The 14,736-nt window shown below is 45.0% G+C and overlaps 1 pseudogene across 1 annotated transcript; it reads left to right on the plus strand.

The window, feature by feature from the left end:
* Positions 1 to 760: 760 nt before the first annotated feature.
* On the plus strand, positions 761 to 13,061 carry LOC308227395 (3 beta-hydroxysteroid dehydrogenase type 7-like; annotated as a pseudogene). The gene is made up of 6 exons: positions 761 to 947; positions 4,192 to 4,347; positions 6,427 to 6,541; positions 10,469 to 10,568; positions 11,446 to 11,604; positions 12,628 to 13,061. The product of its transcript is annotated as a 3 beta-hydroxysteroid dehydrogenase type 7-like (transcript).
* The last annotated feature ends 1,675 nt before the right edge of the window (positions 13,062 to 14,736 follow it).

Genomic DNA, 14,736 nt, shown 5'->3' on the forward strand with positions numbered 1-14,736 from the left:
TCAGCCCCTGGCTGGCAGATGAAACACAACAGTGTGCTAGTTTAATGACGATGATAATTAACCACTGTAACAACTTGCCAAAGGCTGAAGTAGAGCTTTTACACCTAGACAGTTTTCAAATTAACGGAGAACTTTCTCGTCCTAAATAGATGAGACCAAGTGTGTGTGTGTGTACAAAGACATATATATTCTGACTCAAAGAATTCATTCAGAAGAGCCAGACTAGATAACAAAACTGGTAGAGCAGTGATCATACAGTTACAAATGACCCTTCCTTACTTCCCCTGCCTGTACCGTGCACAATACACTCAGTGCTGGTGAGAGCTGCTGCTGGTCACCAGCTAAATTCATGGGAATGGGATCACTGTAGCATCACACTAAAAGATTTCTGCCCTAAGCACAGCTCTAGGACACCCCGTCTATGTGCAGCACCCAGAGCTGCTGTGACAACTGACAACCCAGCTGTGGGAAGGGGCTTTCCAGGATGGAAAACTTCTGGCATCAAACTTCTGGCCTGGGCTGGAGGTGCCCTGCTGCTGCTGGGCTAGAAGGGAAAGGCTGAGTCAGAGAACCCAGACCTGGCCTGTACACAGCACTGGTATGGCTGTGGCAGCACTTGTGTGACTGTGCCAATGAAAACCTGATTTATATATGACTGGATGGAGTTAATGTTCAGCCAGTAACATTGTGTGACAGCTAAACTTTAGACTTAGTTCAGAAAACAGACTGGCTGAGAGATTAATGGTGCATAATGGGATCCTGGCAGCAACCTTCTCTCTATTCCTCAACCACAAAACCATCTTCAGAAATGGACAGAGTCTATCTGGTGACAGGAGGATGTGGTTTTACTGGGGAAAGGATTGTAGAGCCCCTGTCTCGACAAGACTACATCAAAGAAGTCAGAGGTTTTGATTCAGTAGCAAGAGAAGTAGAAAAATTCACTACAGGTAAGAAAAGGGCATCAGCTTCTATTAAGCAGCCATAATCCTTGCTTTTCAGAGCAGCTGGTATTATATTGGAGATGCCAAGGTTACAGGCATGGGGTAGGAACCCGGATTAAACAGCCTGGATGAATAACTTTCAGCTCAGAGTTTAGCATAGGACTAAATCAAAGCAGAAAGATCCACAGTGTGTAACCCCAAGAGATATAGCACTAGGAGGATCCAAGTACCACTTATCAGTTGTAAGGAGCAATGTGCACACCAAGTACCTGACGTGGGAACTTGGCTACCCGGTTACTTCTGCTCAACCAGTCTAACAGCAAAGGGACAAACCCCATGTTCTGAACTGCTCCAACCAGCTTCCAATTCTGAGAAAAATAACCACCAAAGCCCTGCCAATAACAGAGTCAAGGTCAGCATCTGCTGCAGATACTGTGAAATACACCACCGAAACAACTGAGAGAAACCTATAGCAGCCTGACTGTGCTGTGCGTAGAAAAGGAAGAGTGTCAGTAAGCACGCTCAGAAATACTGAATTAATCCATTTGATCATATTCTGAGAGCTGCCTTCAGCCGGGCTTGGTTACAGTGAGATATGCTGGGGAAAAACAACCTGGGTTACTGGATTAGAGAATCCCTATGCAAAACAAGCCAATGCTGCTCATGGCGCTCTGCACGGTTCATGGTGGGCTGGGGCCCCCAATTTGACTATCCAAACTTCAGCCTACTTCCAAGGAGAGAGCAAAAATGATAGGGGAGATCCAGTCTTTTAGGAGGTATCAATACAGAGGAGATACACTTAAAGCAAGTTAAAAAGACTCCCAGGGAAATATCACTGTCAGAAGCCCTCCCTCGGCAGATGAACTCACCAAACTGGTTTCCCCAGGCTTCAGGTAGCCAGTTGGCCTTAAAAGCACCCATACCTGAAGGATAAATGTTTACACCTTAAGGAGGTGCTGTAACCCACACTCCAAGAGAGGTCTGTGGCCTAACATCACAGCAGATCCCAGAAAAATGAGGGAGAAGCAGCCCTGAGGGGCTGTCCAAACCCCCATCCACCACAACATTCCCAACAGATGTTTCTCTATCCTTCCCCCAAGCTGATTTTGGCACCATCAGTCCATTAGTGTTGGTACAGTCTAATCTGCAATTTAAGTCCTTGATTCCTCATCTTAACCTTACAGGTAGGATAGGTTAACGCTGTCATTTATTACAACAATCTTCATGGTTTGAAAACCAGCTCCTTCTGCTCCGTACAATTGTCTCCTTTAGGCTAAACCAGCTCTCGTGTTCTGTTTCCTCCTCCCCAGCTCACACTTTGCAGCTCTCTGAGCACTGGCATTGCTCTCTTCTGGAAGAGGACACTTAGGCTAGGGCAGAGAAGCCGGCTGCAGCCTTTCCACCACTCAGGAAAGCTGATGGATTTATTTCGTCTGTCTGCAAACTCTTCTATTCATACCTGTCAGTACAATTACACCTCTCTCACAGCTGCAAGACCCTGATGACAGGCAATAGCTCCTGAGCTGCCCTGGTCCAATTTAATTCCTTCATAAGGTGCGCTGCCTTTTCCCTACTAACCCCAACCACCTTCTTTGTCCCTCTCAAATTTCACCTTTTCTTTCCCAGGCTCTGTGGGTTATGTTCAGCTCACACTCTAATCCCCCTGTGTACCTCGAGTCCCTCCCAGCCTGATGTTATCAGCTGGTTTAATGAACAAATCTGCCAGATTCTTGATGAAAACAATAAAAGAAGACTCCAATAGAGCAATAAGCCCTGGAGAGCCCCAGGGCAGCCACCTACCACAGCTGGCAATTCCCTGGGAGCTGTACTTCAGCCACCGCAGTGTGGCTGGCTGAGACCATGTTTTACTGACTCGCTCATGAGAATGACAGAGAGCTTCCAAAGCCCTTCTAAAATCAAGATAGATGACATCGGCCTGTTCCATGATATCCATACGGCCTGTTAACTTGTCATAAGAACAAAGGAGATTTATCTGACTTGATTTGTTCTTGGCAAATCCTTGTCAGCTGCTTCTATTCTCCTTAGCATCCCTCAGGTGTTCACACACATGTTTAAGTGTGTGTTCCTGAATTTCCTGGGGTTGAATTAAGCTGTTCTGTAATTTCCTGGCTCTTCTTTACCTCCTTTCTAAGCACTGGTGTTTCATTTGCTCTATTACATTCTTCCAGTGCCTCCAAAAGTTCTCCGAAGTAGCTGATAAGGCAGTAAAGCTGCAGTTACATCCACCACCTCTTTAGCAGCCCTGCATAAAGCTCATCAGGCCTTATCAATGTGAAAATGGCTCATGGTTGCCTGCATCCTTCCTGGTTTTGCCGAAGCTCTTTGTCGTTCCTTTGCTGGTCTTAACTGCACCAGCTGCACTAAGACAGAGCTGCAAAGAACTATTTAAGGCTTCAGCCTGAATGTTACAAGCTTCCTTTCCCTACTAAGTAGAAGCAAAACCCCTCTACCATGAGGCTGCTGACACCCTACTCCACCTTTCAGTGCTGGCAAAGACCTTCAACAGGAGCATCCTCATCTGCTTCCCTGAGCTGCTCATGTGTATGATCCTTCAGGAATCACTGCACTGATCCCTGGCTGCATGGGGAACTCCGGGAAGCTGCCAGCCCAGGGCAGAGGAGATGTCTCCTTCCCAAGGCAATCATGTGGCTGCTACTGCTCTCTAGCTTATTGCAAAATCCCCAGGGAGCACAGCTTCCTAACCCCTGCCTCTTGCTCGCCTATTCCCAATTACGGAAAAAGAAAAAGGGAAAAATCCTACTTAAATGTTACAGCACTGGCTCAAAGCAAGAAAATCAGCAGAAGGTGCCAACAGTAGCCATGTATGGAACAGCTATTTTGAGGTAGGAGGAGGGGGAGAAAAAGGAGATGGGGGGAACTCTTCTGAATGTCTCAAAAGGAAGAATTTCCTATGAAACTTTTTAACCTGTTACATTATTTTCCCTTCCCATCTATAGTATTTACCATTAATCAAGCTCTGTGCAATGTCCCTTTAACTTGCCTGGTGTTACTCCCAGCAAGCTCTAAAACTGTGCCTGAAGGAAAGTGCCCAGCACATCTCTCATTCACATACATTGGAGCAAGTCCCACAACCAGCTGCAGCTCTGGGCCAACAGCCTCAGCTTGCTCTGCAGAGATGATTTCCAAGAAGGATCCTGTGCAACAGGGTGAGGGTGCTGGTTTGTACCTTTTGCCTCCTTGCATCTATGGTTATATTCTTTCCCTCCAGCTACCGCTCATGTGACAGTGATGAAAGGAGACATGTGAGGCTACAATCTGCTCCTTGCTGGCATGCAGGGAGCTGACGTGGTTATTCACACAGTGGCTGTTGTGAACTACAGAAACACTGTGCCCTTTTGGGAAGTGAGAGGTGTCGACATTGGGGGTAAGCTCTTTAAAACAAGCAATTAAATACAGCCTTAAATTCACACACCTTGGTGGAGTCAGACAAGAAGCTATGACAAACATAGCTGCTCTGACTCAGTGCTCCTTTGTCCCCTGAATTTCACACACGCTGCTCTGCTATGAGGTCAGAAAAGTGCTCAGGACCTTTCATTTCTAGTGCGGAAGTTTCTGCTTTTGCTTCTCTGTCCTTGCTCATGGCAGGATGTGCCGCTCCTCTCCAGTGCTAAACCTTCATCTTAGAAAATCCAACCTAGACCCGGTTATTACACAGTAATTCTGGTCAAAGGTATAACTAATAGTACTGAGGTGATTCAGGACATGTCTATTGTGGTAAGAAACTGTTCAGTATCAGACAAGGACAACAATTAGATGTTAACGCCTGTTCTAAACAGCTCATAGCTTCCACAGGGGTTTCCAGGCAAAAAAGCCCTACAACATACACCAGCACAAGGCTCCACCAGTTGAACTGCATTCACTATGAGGGAATAATGTTAACTGTAGTCAGAGCTCACAACTATTATGTATCCAAGGGCTCACGGAATTCTCTTTCTATCACCAAGAGCTGACTGCATGTTAGGTGCAAGGTCTGCTTAAAGAAAATTTGTTCATAAATCTGGGAAATAAGCACATGCTATAAAAATAATGAAATCCCCATTACAGCAGCAGTTCCAATGGCACCTCAGGCTGTTAGCTACTAAAATAGTTGTTAACCGCAAGGAAGGATTTTTGTATTTTTATATGTATATATATATCTCTCAAACTCAATTACTGCTTAGGGCTTCTCCTGTTTGCTGATACATTCAAGGGCAACACTTAAATCCCATTCTTCTTTTCATTGCTGTAGTTCTTTTCAAAACCAGATGCTTTTAAGAGCCTGTACTGTGCATGTGTACTGAGAATATTCAGAGCCTGAGGGTTCCTGCTGCCTCTTAATGTCTTTGTGAGATCTTCCCCTTCATTGTCTGCTTGCTATGAGCAAGGTACTTCAGTGGAGTGAGGTTTTTACAGATAGCAGTAACCATTGGGCAACTCCCCTATCCAGCAAACCAAACCTCTTGCAGATGCTTGCAACATTCCCAGAAAACCACACACACAAATTTTATTCCCATGTAACTGGGTGCCTCTGAGGAGCACAGTCTGGGGTGTCTTAACAGGACACTTATTTTCGGGCAAACTCTTCTACATTTCTGCCTCCCCTTGGATGGCTTCATGTAGACCTCCCTAAAATGAAGCTGCTGCCCTCGCTAGGTCTGCTCAACCTAGAGAGAGATCAGGCTAAAGGTTTCTGTTCAAATCCTAGCAGGTAAAAGCATACAAATGAACTGTATTTGATACCTGCTGTAGGCTTCATGGAAAAAAAATAGGGTCAGGACAGGTCAACTGTGTAATCCTCTAGCGTGCAACTCAGGCCACAGAAATTCACCCAATTACTGCCTTAAGCCCAACAATTTGTGGCTAAATTGGACTCTGCCTTTTCAAAAGACTCCTTGCCTAGAATGCAGCTAATGGGCTATCTATCATATCTTTCAGCAAGCCATAACAATGCTGAAGAGCATTAGTGTGGCTATGGTTAATTAGCATTTCTGGCCAGAATTTACATCATCTGCTTTGATTCTCTCTCTTTCAGCCACTGGTTGCTGACTCCCGTTACAGACTTGTTGACTAGATTCAAGAGTCCTCTTCTACAAGAGTTATTTTTTTCCATCTAGTCACTTAAAGACTTTTAAATCTGCTTTTTGTTAAGCTGAATGGATTTTAACTTGGCTTCTTTTTGCTAGCAACTATTAAGTCCAAGTTAAGTCAGTTGTCAATAGGCACAGACATTAAGCCACATTATAGCTATAGATGTAACTGCAACTCTCATGTTATAAACCATTCATTCCTATGCAAATATACCTAAGGAACTGCAGCCCTAACCTGTAGCTTTACATCTATTCAGCCATAAAAAAAGATGGATCTGTTCAAAGTCAGAATCCCAAACCTGGAAATCTCTTTTGATTTGCACAACAGGAATGAAGGCAAGATTGATAATGTTTGTCCTTCCTGACCTGCCCCCCAGATACTGAAAATGTGTTAAGGGCCTGCTGTGTCCCAAACATCCCATATGTTGTCTATACAAGTTCCATTGTTGCAGTGGGACCCAATACATCCTGTGAGCCAATGTTCAAGCAAGGGTAAGTAAATCTTCTCCACTGTGGATTTCTGGTGAAACAGCAGTGAAACTGCAACCAGATGGAAATTTTTTGCCATGGTTGCAAAGGAGAAGATACACATTCCCCTTCCTGTCTACTTTTCTCTTTCTTGGAAATCCTCCTTTGCTGCTCTTCACTTTCAGAAGCCACAGCTCTTCCCAACATAAACTTGACCAGTAATGAATACTACTGATGGAAAAAGTTGGTCGAGAGATGTAGGACCTAACTGCACCTCCAGGCTGTCCCCTGTATGCACAACCCTGCTCCCCCTAAGCCAGAAAATCAGTTTCAATGAGGTCTGAGATGCTTGAAGTTTGTGATATGATCAAGTTGTATCCCACGATGTGGTCAGATGTGGCTCTCTCCTCACACTGAGTCAATCCCAAGAGCAGGGGATGCTCTACTGTTACCAACCCACTCTCCCTCCTCTTTTCAGCTCCACAGTGAATTGTTAGCGAGCCTGTACCTAGCTTCTGTTATCAGATGCGTTCAAATACATAGACTCTTTTAGCACTGTCTCAGAAGAAAGTTACTTGGCCACACAGTCTTAGGGGACAGATGCATTTGGTGGGAAGTTGCCCTTCAGTATTCACACACTCTTCTGTGACCTGGATCTGATCTATAAATTGCACCTTTCCACCCCTCAAAATCCTTTTTCATGGCAGTTTGCTTACAAGGCCTAATTCCTGCACTTTACACTCCTGGGCATTATGCTCAACCCATCTCTTCTGTACGTGGCTCTTATGAGACTGACCCTCAGACCCAGAAGCAGCAGTTTTAGAAAACCTCCCTCAGCAAAGGATTTGGAGCAATACAAAGACAGTGGTCAAAATTCAGAGTTGGAGGGGCTTTTGCTCATAGATCTTTGATACCCCAGATAGAACTGACTTTCACATTCAGCTGACACTTCCGCTCAGGACTTGGCATCTGAATACCTCTTGCATTCATGGGGCAAGACACAGCTGGCTTCAGTCACTTGGCTCTAGGAACCTGTCCCCAGCTAAAAAGTCTGCTTAAGACACAACTTAAAATGTCCCAGAAGCCTAAATTTCATACTTGCAAGTAAGTTAAGGCATAACCTAGTTGTTCTGAAAAGGGTTTAAGCACCTAAAGCTGTAGAACAAATGTCTGGCTTATGAAAAGTCATGAGAACAACAAACATCAATCCACTTGGACCATAAGCACTAGAGGCTGAGTGTCACTGAAAAGTTATGGAATTTTGTCATTAACATACTTAAATCATTTCTAAAGATGAAATGGATAAAAAAGATGAGATGAAGTATTAACAAGGGCACATACTTGTTAGTATTTCAGTCCTCTAACTTAAGAGATAGATGTGAATAGATGGCTTAAAAAAATCTATCCCAAATCTTGCCTAAGAAGCCAGTCCTTTGGCTTCCAATGATGGCATCAACAGGTACAAGCAAAAACCCAATTAGACTGATGCTCACAGAGCTACACATGAACATCACCTGCTCTCCAACTCCCAGTGCTTTCCCATCATAAATGCAAATAAAACCAGCACCTAGACCCTTTAACTCATCTTGCAGAACACACTTTGGTTCTCCCATGATGCTGGAAAAAGCCTGAGAGAGTGATCTTTGTTCTCCAGTGATTCTGATTTTAAACTAAGGGAATTATGTATTGCAAAATGAGAGAAGGCTCAGCCCGCCAGTCAAAAATTCCACCCCCTGTCTCAGCAGGCAGCTCAGGGATGGCTGGAAGGCAACATAATATGGTTCTGTTTTCCAGATTGAAAGCACAGGTGATGCAGCTTTCCCCTTCCTCCTCATCTCGCCTCACCCATCCTCATCCAATCTGCTCTGCTCTTCTCCCTCCCGGTTCACAATCCTGCCTGCCTGCCTATTTCTTTTCTCTATCCCCCCTTCTCCATCATTCCTCATATAATTTAGTTAACTCACTTTTATGTGCTTGGGAACTGACCCAGACAAAGCATGATTGGTCTCTGGACAGGGTGATGGGTGCAGGGATAATGCTCACACCTCAGCATCCGACAATAATAGAAAATGCCTCTGTCAGTCTCAATCCCTTTGAGACAGCCACCGCTGAGATACCTTCTGACAATGCTGCTCCAGTCTTATTAGTGTTCGCTTATCTGTGATCGTTTTGAAAAGCAAAAGCATTATGCTGAGCTCTTTGTTACTACCCAGCTTCACAAGGGGTGGGGGAAGGCAAACAGGAGCAGTGCTCTGCAGCCCAGAAGCAGCAGGCAGGTTTGCCCCTTTGTGAAGCTGCTTTTCAAAAGCTGTGCAAGGCAAGAAAAAGAAAGCAATTAAACCCAGAACTTCCAGATAACCCCTGATTGTCTTGAGCCTCTCCTGGGCTTGCACCAAACCAGGCACAATCCATCTTTTGTCTTGCTTGTTTTCTGGTTTGTCTCTTGCTCATCACCATAAACACAGGGAAGGAGAGGAGGGGTTTGCGCTAAAAGCCCAAGGTGAGGAGGCTGTATTGCTGATGCTCCTCATTTATTTCTGTTGCTGTAGCACAAGAAGGCCCTGATCTCAGCTGGGATATCTGACACACAACTAGACTGCCAAACAGGCAGGAGAGGGGCAGCAGCATTATCCACATTTAACACATGGAGCATAGAAAAGGGTAAGCAAGTTGGCCAAGGTCAGCCAGGGAGCCTGAGTCAGAGCTTGCTCCCCAGAGGCCCAGTGTTTGACAGAAAGACCTCTGCTGCATGAACTGTCACAGGCCACTTAACCCTCCCAAGAGGGAGCCCCATCTGCAAAAGGAGCTTAATAAAGCTTCGTTGCTTTGTGTGGGGGTACCCCATGGCGGGCATAGCCTGTGTTTGCCTAGGGTGAAATTCCCTAGGAGAGCAAAACACAGAGGAAATGAGACAGTCTCCTGCAGCACACAGAGGGAGGAAGGGAGAGCCCACCCACGCTAGTCACGGCAGCAGAGGAGCAAAGGACCACATGGTATTATTAATCAGTGGTCCTTCCCAGTGCTTCAAACAAGGTTTCTTCACCCTAGGGCTCCTCCCGAGCCCACCAAATCTGCTTAACCAAGTCCTGAGATGGACTAATGTTGATCTACAACCACTAGGACAGAACACCAGCACCGTGGTGGGGAATAGAGCTGCTTCCTTGTTTCTCCTTGGAATCATTTTAGGGCCTGTGAGGCCGAGTTACATGTTAGATTCCATGGGCCTTCCTCCTTGCAGCTGTAAGTTAGGAGGCTGAGGAGCAAGTTGGCTGTCATAGTGGCAACCAAGTGTCTCCAGTATGGCTGTGAGCCCTCCTTGCCCTTCATCATGGGTCCACTTCTTTGCTCTTCCACCCAGATGTAATTTGCTAGGGGAGATGAAGGATTCATCCCAGCACAAACCCACTGATTGCACGTCTTCCAGGAGATCACCAGCAGCTCTGTCGTATCACCAGCAAATATCTTCATACTCTAATCAACTCTGAGAGAATTAAGCAGCAGCTTCTCCTTCTAGTTTATGGCTCATGAGAGGCTTTCTCCTATCTCTAATGAAAAAAATGAAGTAGGATTGCTCTCATTTTCCTGCCCTCCATCTTCCTGTGCTCTTTCCACCTTGTTCAGCCACTTGTGAGTTGCTTAAAAAGGTACCCCCACTGCCTTCTAATCTGCCTGCCAGAATGTTATTTGCTTCAACCACACTATTAGATACAAACAAATCCAGCTCTCGGAAATCAAACCACTTCCCTCATGCAAACCTGCCTATGAACACCCAGAACCAGCTGGTATTTCTGAAAGCCTTAGTTCTCCCCAGCTGCAGCAAGGATCTCAGCTTCATGTAACTCACAGCCAGTGGTTAAGTCCCTGGAGAGCAGAGACTGCAGAATAAATCACTCAGTGACAACTGTCTCCAAGTCTCCATGGTCACTCACCATGTCTCACAATCTATTTCAGAGGAAATGAGGACACCAAATACAGTGGGGAAGCAGAGCTGCCTTATGGGAAGACAAAAGCCATGGCAGAAAAACTTGTATTTGAAGCCAATGGAAAAAAGGTACAAGAGCGAATGGTAGCAGCCCTGGCATTAGAGCACAGGATGGATGGAAGGAGAAGATGGGTAGAAAGACCTCACAACTCACATCAGTGTGTATTCAACCACTGCCTTGACTCAATGCGTAAACCACACTGCCCTAAGCTTACCAAAGCCTGGTATTCCATATCATCAGGGGATTTCACAAGGTGCACTTTTAAGCCTGTGCTTTAACTCCAGCAGGAGTGTGACCTCAGAAAGAGCTGTGTTAATTACAGCCTAAGACACCAGGTTCACCTAGAATCACAGAATCTAGCTCATACTGCACACGGGGGTTATTTTCAGACATGCCTGAGTGATTTCAGAATCAAAAATACTAGTGTATCCAGAGTAAGCCACCTAAGCTAGCTGGCTAGGCTTTAGGCTCCCATTTGGTCAGCAGACAGATGAGTTCCTCTGGAGGGTGAAGCAGAATGTAAAAAATGAGACTTGTGTCCTAAATTGCTGCCTGGAGCATCTCTCTCTCCCTGTTACAGGTAGAGGGCAGCCAGCTTAGCTGCCTTCCTCTGGTACCTGATTTTGCTTGCTGCAAATACTCCTTTTGTACATCACAACTGCAGAAGAGTTAATGCCACTAACACCCTTCATCCAACACCTCCCAGCGAGCACCACATGGGTGCAGGTGTGCTATGAAAGAAGATATTAAAAGATATCAAACTGGGCACCTCCTTGCATTTTTAATGACCCAAACCAGGCCCTAAGTGTCCAGAGCACCTCAGCAAATGTGGGCTCTGCTAGCCCGATATTCCCAGCTTTTGGTTTTACCTGGCAAACCCAGTAGCACTGTGGGAGATTTCATCTCTGAATTCATAAGTCACTAACATCCCTCCTCGATTTACAGCTGAGCAATGGTGGTAAACTCACAACCTGCATCATCCATGCAGACACCATGTATGGGGAAAAAGCAATGTTTCTTCAAGAGCTGGATTTGCTCACCAAAGCCCGGAACAGTGTTTTGAACTACCTGGAGCCTGAAAACACAGAGCGGAATTACACGTATGTGGGTGAGTGACGGATCTCTTTGCACAGGGTGCTACCAGCCTGGCTTAGTCACAGGGGATTTTACACCTCAGCTTAACCCTAATCTTCCAAGACAGAGAGGTGAGTATGGTGAATGAGCACAGAGAGTTTTATAACCCTAAATCTTAGCCTGGCTCAATGAATTTTGAAAACACTTGTTTAGATTCTACTAGTTTTCCTGGGGCAGGTTTTCTATTTGTTTCTTCTCCTCAATATAGGGAAAATGTTTAGAAAACTAAAAAAGAACAAAGTCAGTGGAAGAAAGGATAGGGACTTAATGCTTCGTTTTGTGGGGAACCACTTCAAGGGGTATATGGGGCAAAGAGACAGAAATTCAGGCAACACTTTTAAAATGGTTTTGGTTTGAAAAGACACTTCATTTCTTCTTCACTAGAACAAATGGAACTAACACTGCTTGTAAAGTTCCTTGCAAAAAAGGCTGCTCTATAGAATTGATTTTAGAAAGCACAAGAAACTAAGCAAAACCTATAGAAAGAATCTGTTGTGCTGAACACACTTCAGGGCTGTGTAGCTTGCCATTAAATCGTGCAGTTTCAGTTACTCCCGTGTAACATATAAGTGTAACTTATAGGGCTTTTTCCAAAAGCACAGAAAACAGTAGTTTGAAAATGCTGTTAGAGAAGAATCAGGCCTAGATAAATCAAGTGACTGCTTCAAAGGCTCACAGCAGAGCCAGGAATAAAATCCCCGAGCACTGCCTCCCGTTCATCCTGCTCTCACTACAAAACACTGCCCTTTTGCTTCACATGAACCACTATCACAAGGCACATTAATTGTCCAGCTCAAACGGGAGACCCAAAGGTTTAAAGGATCTTGGAGGTCTGGATTAACTACTCAGTCTCTCCACAGTACAGCTGAGTAACACCATGAGTGCTTTCCCTACTTCACAGCACTGAATCCAGCAGATCCAGTGTACTCATTCTACAGTAAACAGGAAAATTAGCTCCTCCTGAATACCTGTTTCTCTCCACCTCTTATTTCTCTGGGGAATGTGGCATGGGTGCATGTTTTTGCCGCAAGGAACTTGCAGCTGAAACCAGACTTACTCGCAGGACAAGTGCATTATGCCTATGCTGACACTCCAACAAAAAAAAGTCATCTGATCAGGCATCATCCATGGACCCCTCAGTGAGACTAGGCTCACACGTTCCTTACTGGAAGACGTGGCTAATGATACAAGTACACGGGATAATCAAGGTCATCCTGTAGCCTTTCTGGAAGCCACAGCCTTTCCTAACCTTGCCTTTACTGAACATGATGGTCACCACCTTCTCCTATGAGACAGACAAAGCCTCCAGGCATTTTGGGTACAAATCCCTCTTCACCTGGGAAGAGAGCAAGCACAGAACTGCACAGCAGTTGAAAGCAGCTGCAGGAAACCTGGAAGCCCCCCAGCTTCATGAAAAGAACAACTAAACAGCATGTCTGGGGTAAGGAAAGAGCTTATCACACCAGCAAGTTTCATCTGAACTGCACAACGTGCATTCATCTTTGGCAGGAATTTTGCAAACATTGAAAATCCTGGTACAGAGACAGAGAAGGAGCAACTCTCAGGCTGCAAGTATGTACCCTTGTCATGGCAACAACTCAGCTGTTTTAAGTGTCTCATAAAACACTGTGTGCATTTGAAGGCATCCTCTCGCAGCTATGTGTGCACAGGCAAAGGGCTGGCTGGCCTCACCCCTTCCCATGGTGACACTGCTGCATGGAGATCGCTTGCAGGAATGAGGGATGGATTCAGCTGTGAGATGGTGCTCAGCAAACACACAACCAGTTTCATTCTACAGCCGCCATCTCTTTCCATACTCAGAAAATAGATCTCTCCCTTGCCATGGCTCATACACATAATGGGTATTCGGTGGTAATTTTAGGGAAAACAAGGAAAGCCCAGCAAGTTCTTGCTCTGTTTCAGGGTTTCATATAACGAATAAAGAATTCCCCTTTTCAAGATGCTTCCTGTTATCCTTAACACACGAAATACTATATCTGTTTTGAAATATCCCTATGACAAGAAGCTTCCAATCTCTTGTGCTAACCATGTCTATGCTCACTTTCTAATTGTATGGATGGATAACTGATAACAAGCTTAGAGGTGGGATTCATGTAGTTTGTAACTCAAAGTCTCTCACCTCACAACCCCAGCAGCAAAGCAAAACAGATGAAAGCCTACGGGTTTCACTGGCAGACAGCAACTTCAAGCGAAGGCCTTAGGCGCTGCATTTATGCTAAATAACATCTGAACTTCAGCACAAAGAGGTCATTTCAACTCATTCCATGGCACTGAAGCTACACAGGCTGTCTGGGAGCAGTATTTCACAGATGAGATTTTCTTAACAGAGATGGGGCAGGCACTTCCAGAAGATTCTCAACAAAACCTGCTTTGCATCAGTTTATCAGCTTCTCTTTTTAAGACACATGGAGGCACTGGGAAACCTACATTAAGCACAACAGAGATTTTGGGTTTCACTTGAGCTTGGAGGAATGGGATATGTTTACAAAACTGGTTCAAACCTAAAGTGAACTGCGCTGGTCTCACACTTCTGTGTTCTGTGAATACATACATGGAGTTTTCCTACCATAAAAGTGTGCACATGCACAAATAAAAGCTTCTTTTAGTGACAAGTGCCCTGTTACTCCTGGAAAAATACAAGTTTCAGCTTGGCATCCTTGATAGAAATGATGAAAATTTGCTCCTTGTTAGTCATAGCAATTGGCCAGGAAGGGAAGCGAAGTGATGCGGGGTGAGTGCCAAGTGAACCTCACAGACATTCACCCTCACGAGACAACTCTTTCCAAAATGAGCTTACAACACAGAAGTCATTTCCTCTGGTAATTCATTAATAATTTCATATAGCAAATAAATTTGGGGTAACTATTGCAATCTACTCATAGAGCATTTGGGAAGGTGAAGTGTGCGAGTTACTGGTTCCCTACTGTTTTTCCCTCTACCATTTGTGCTGGGAGGATTTTAAGAAAGGGAGCAATGGGATTGCTGGGTTTTCTATCTCACTAAAAATCCCCTTTGCTGTTTGTGCCATTATTCAAATGGCAGATGACAGCTTGCTAAGAATTTCACAAAGAAATACACCCC

The sequence above is a fragment of the Psittacula echo genome (genome assembly GCF_963264785.1).
Source record: "Psittacula echo genome assembly, chromosome: 15".
NCBI lineage: Eukaryota > Metazoa > Chordata > Aves > Psittaciformes > Psittacidae > Psittacula > Psittacula echo.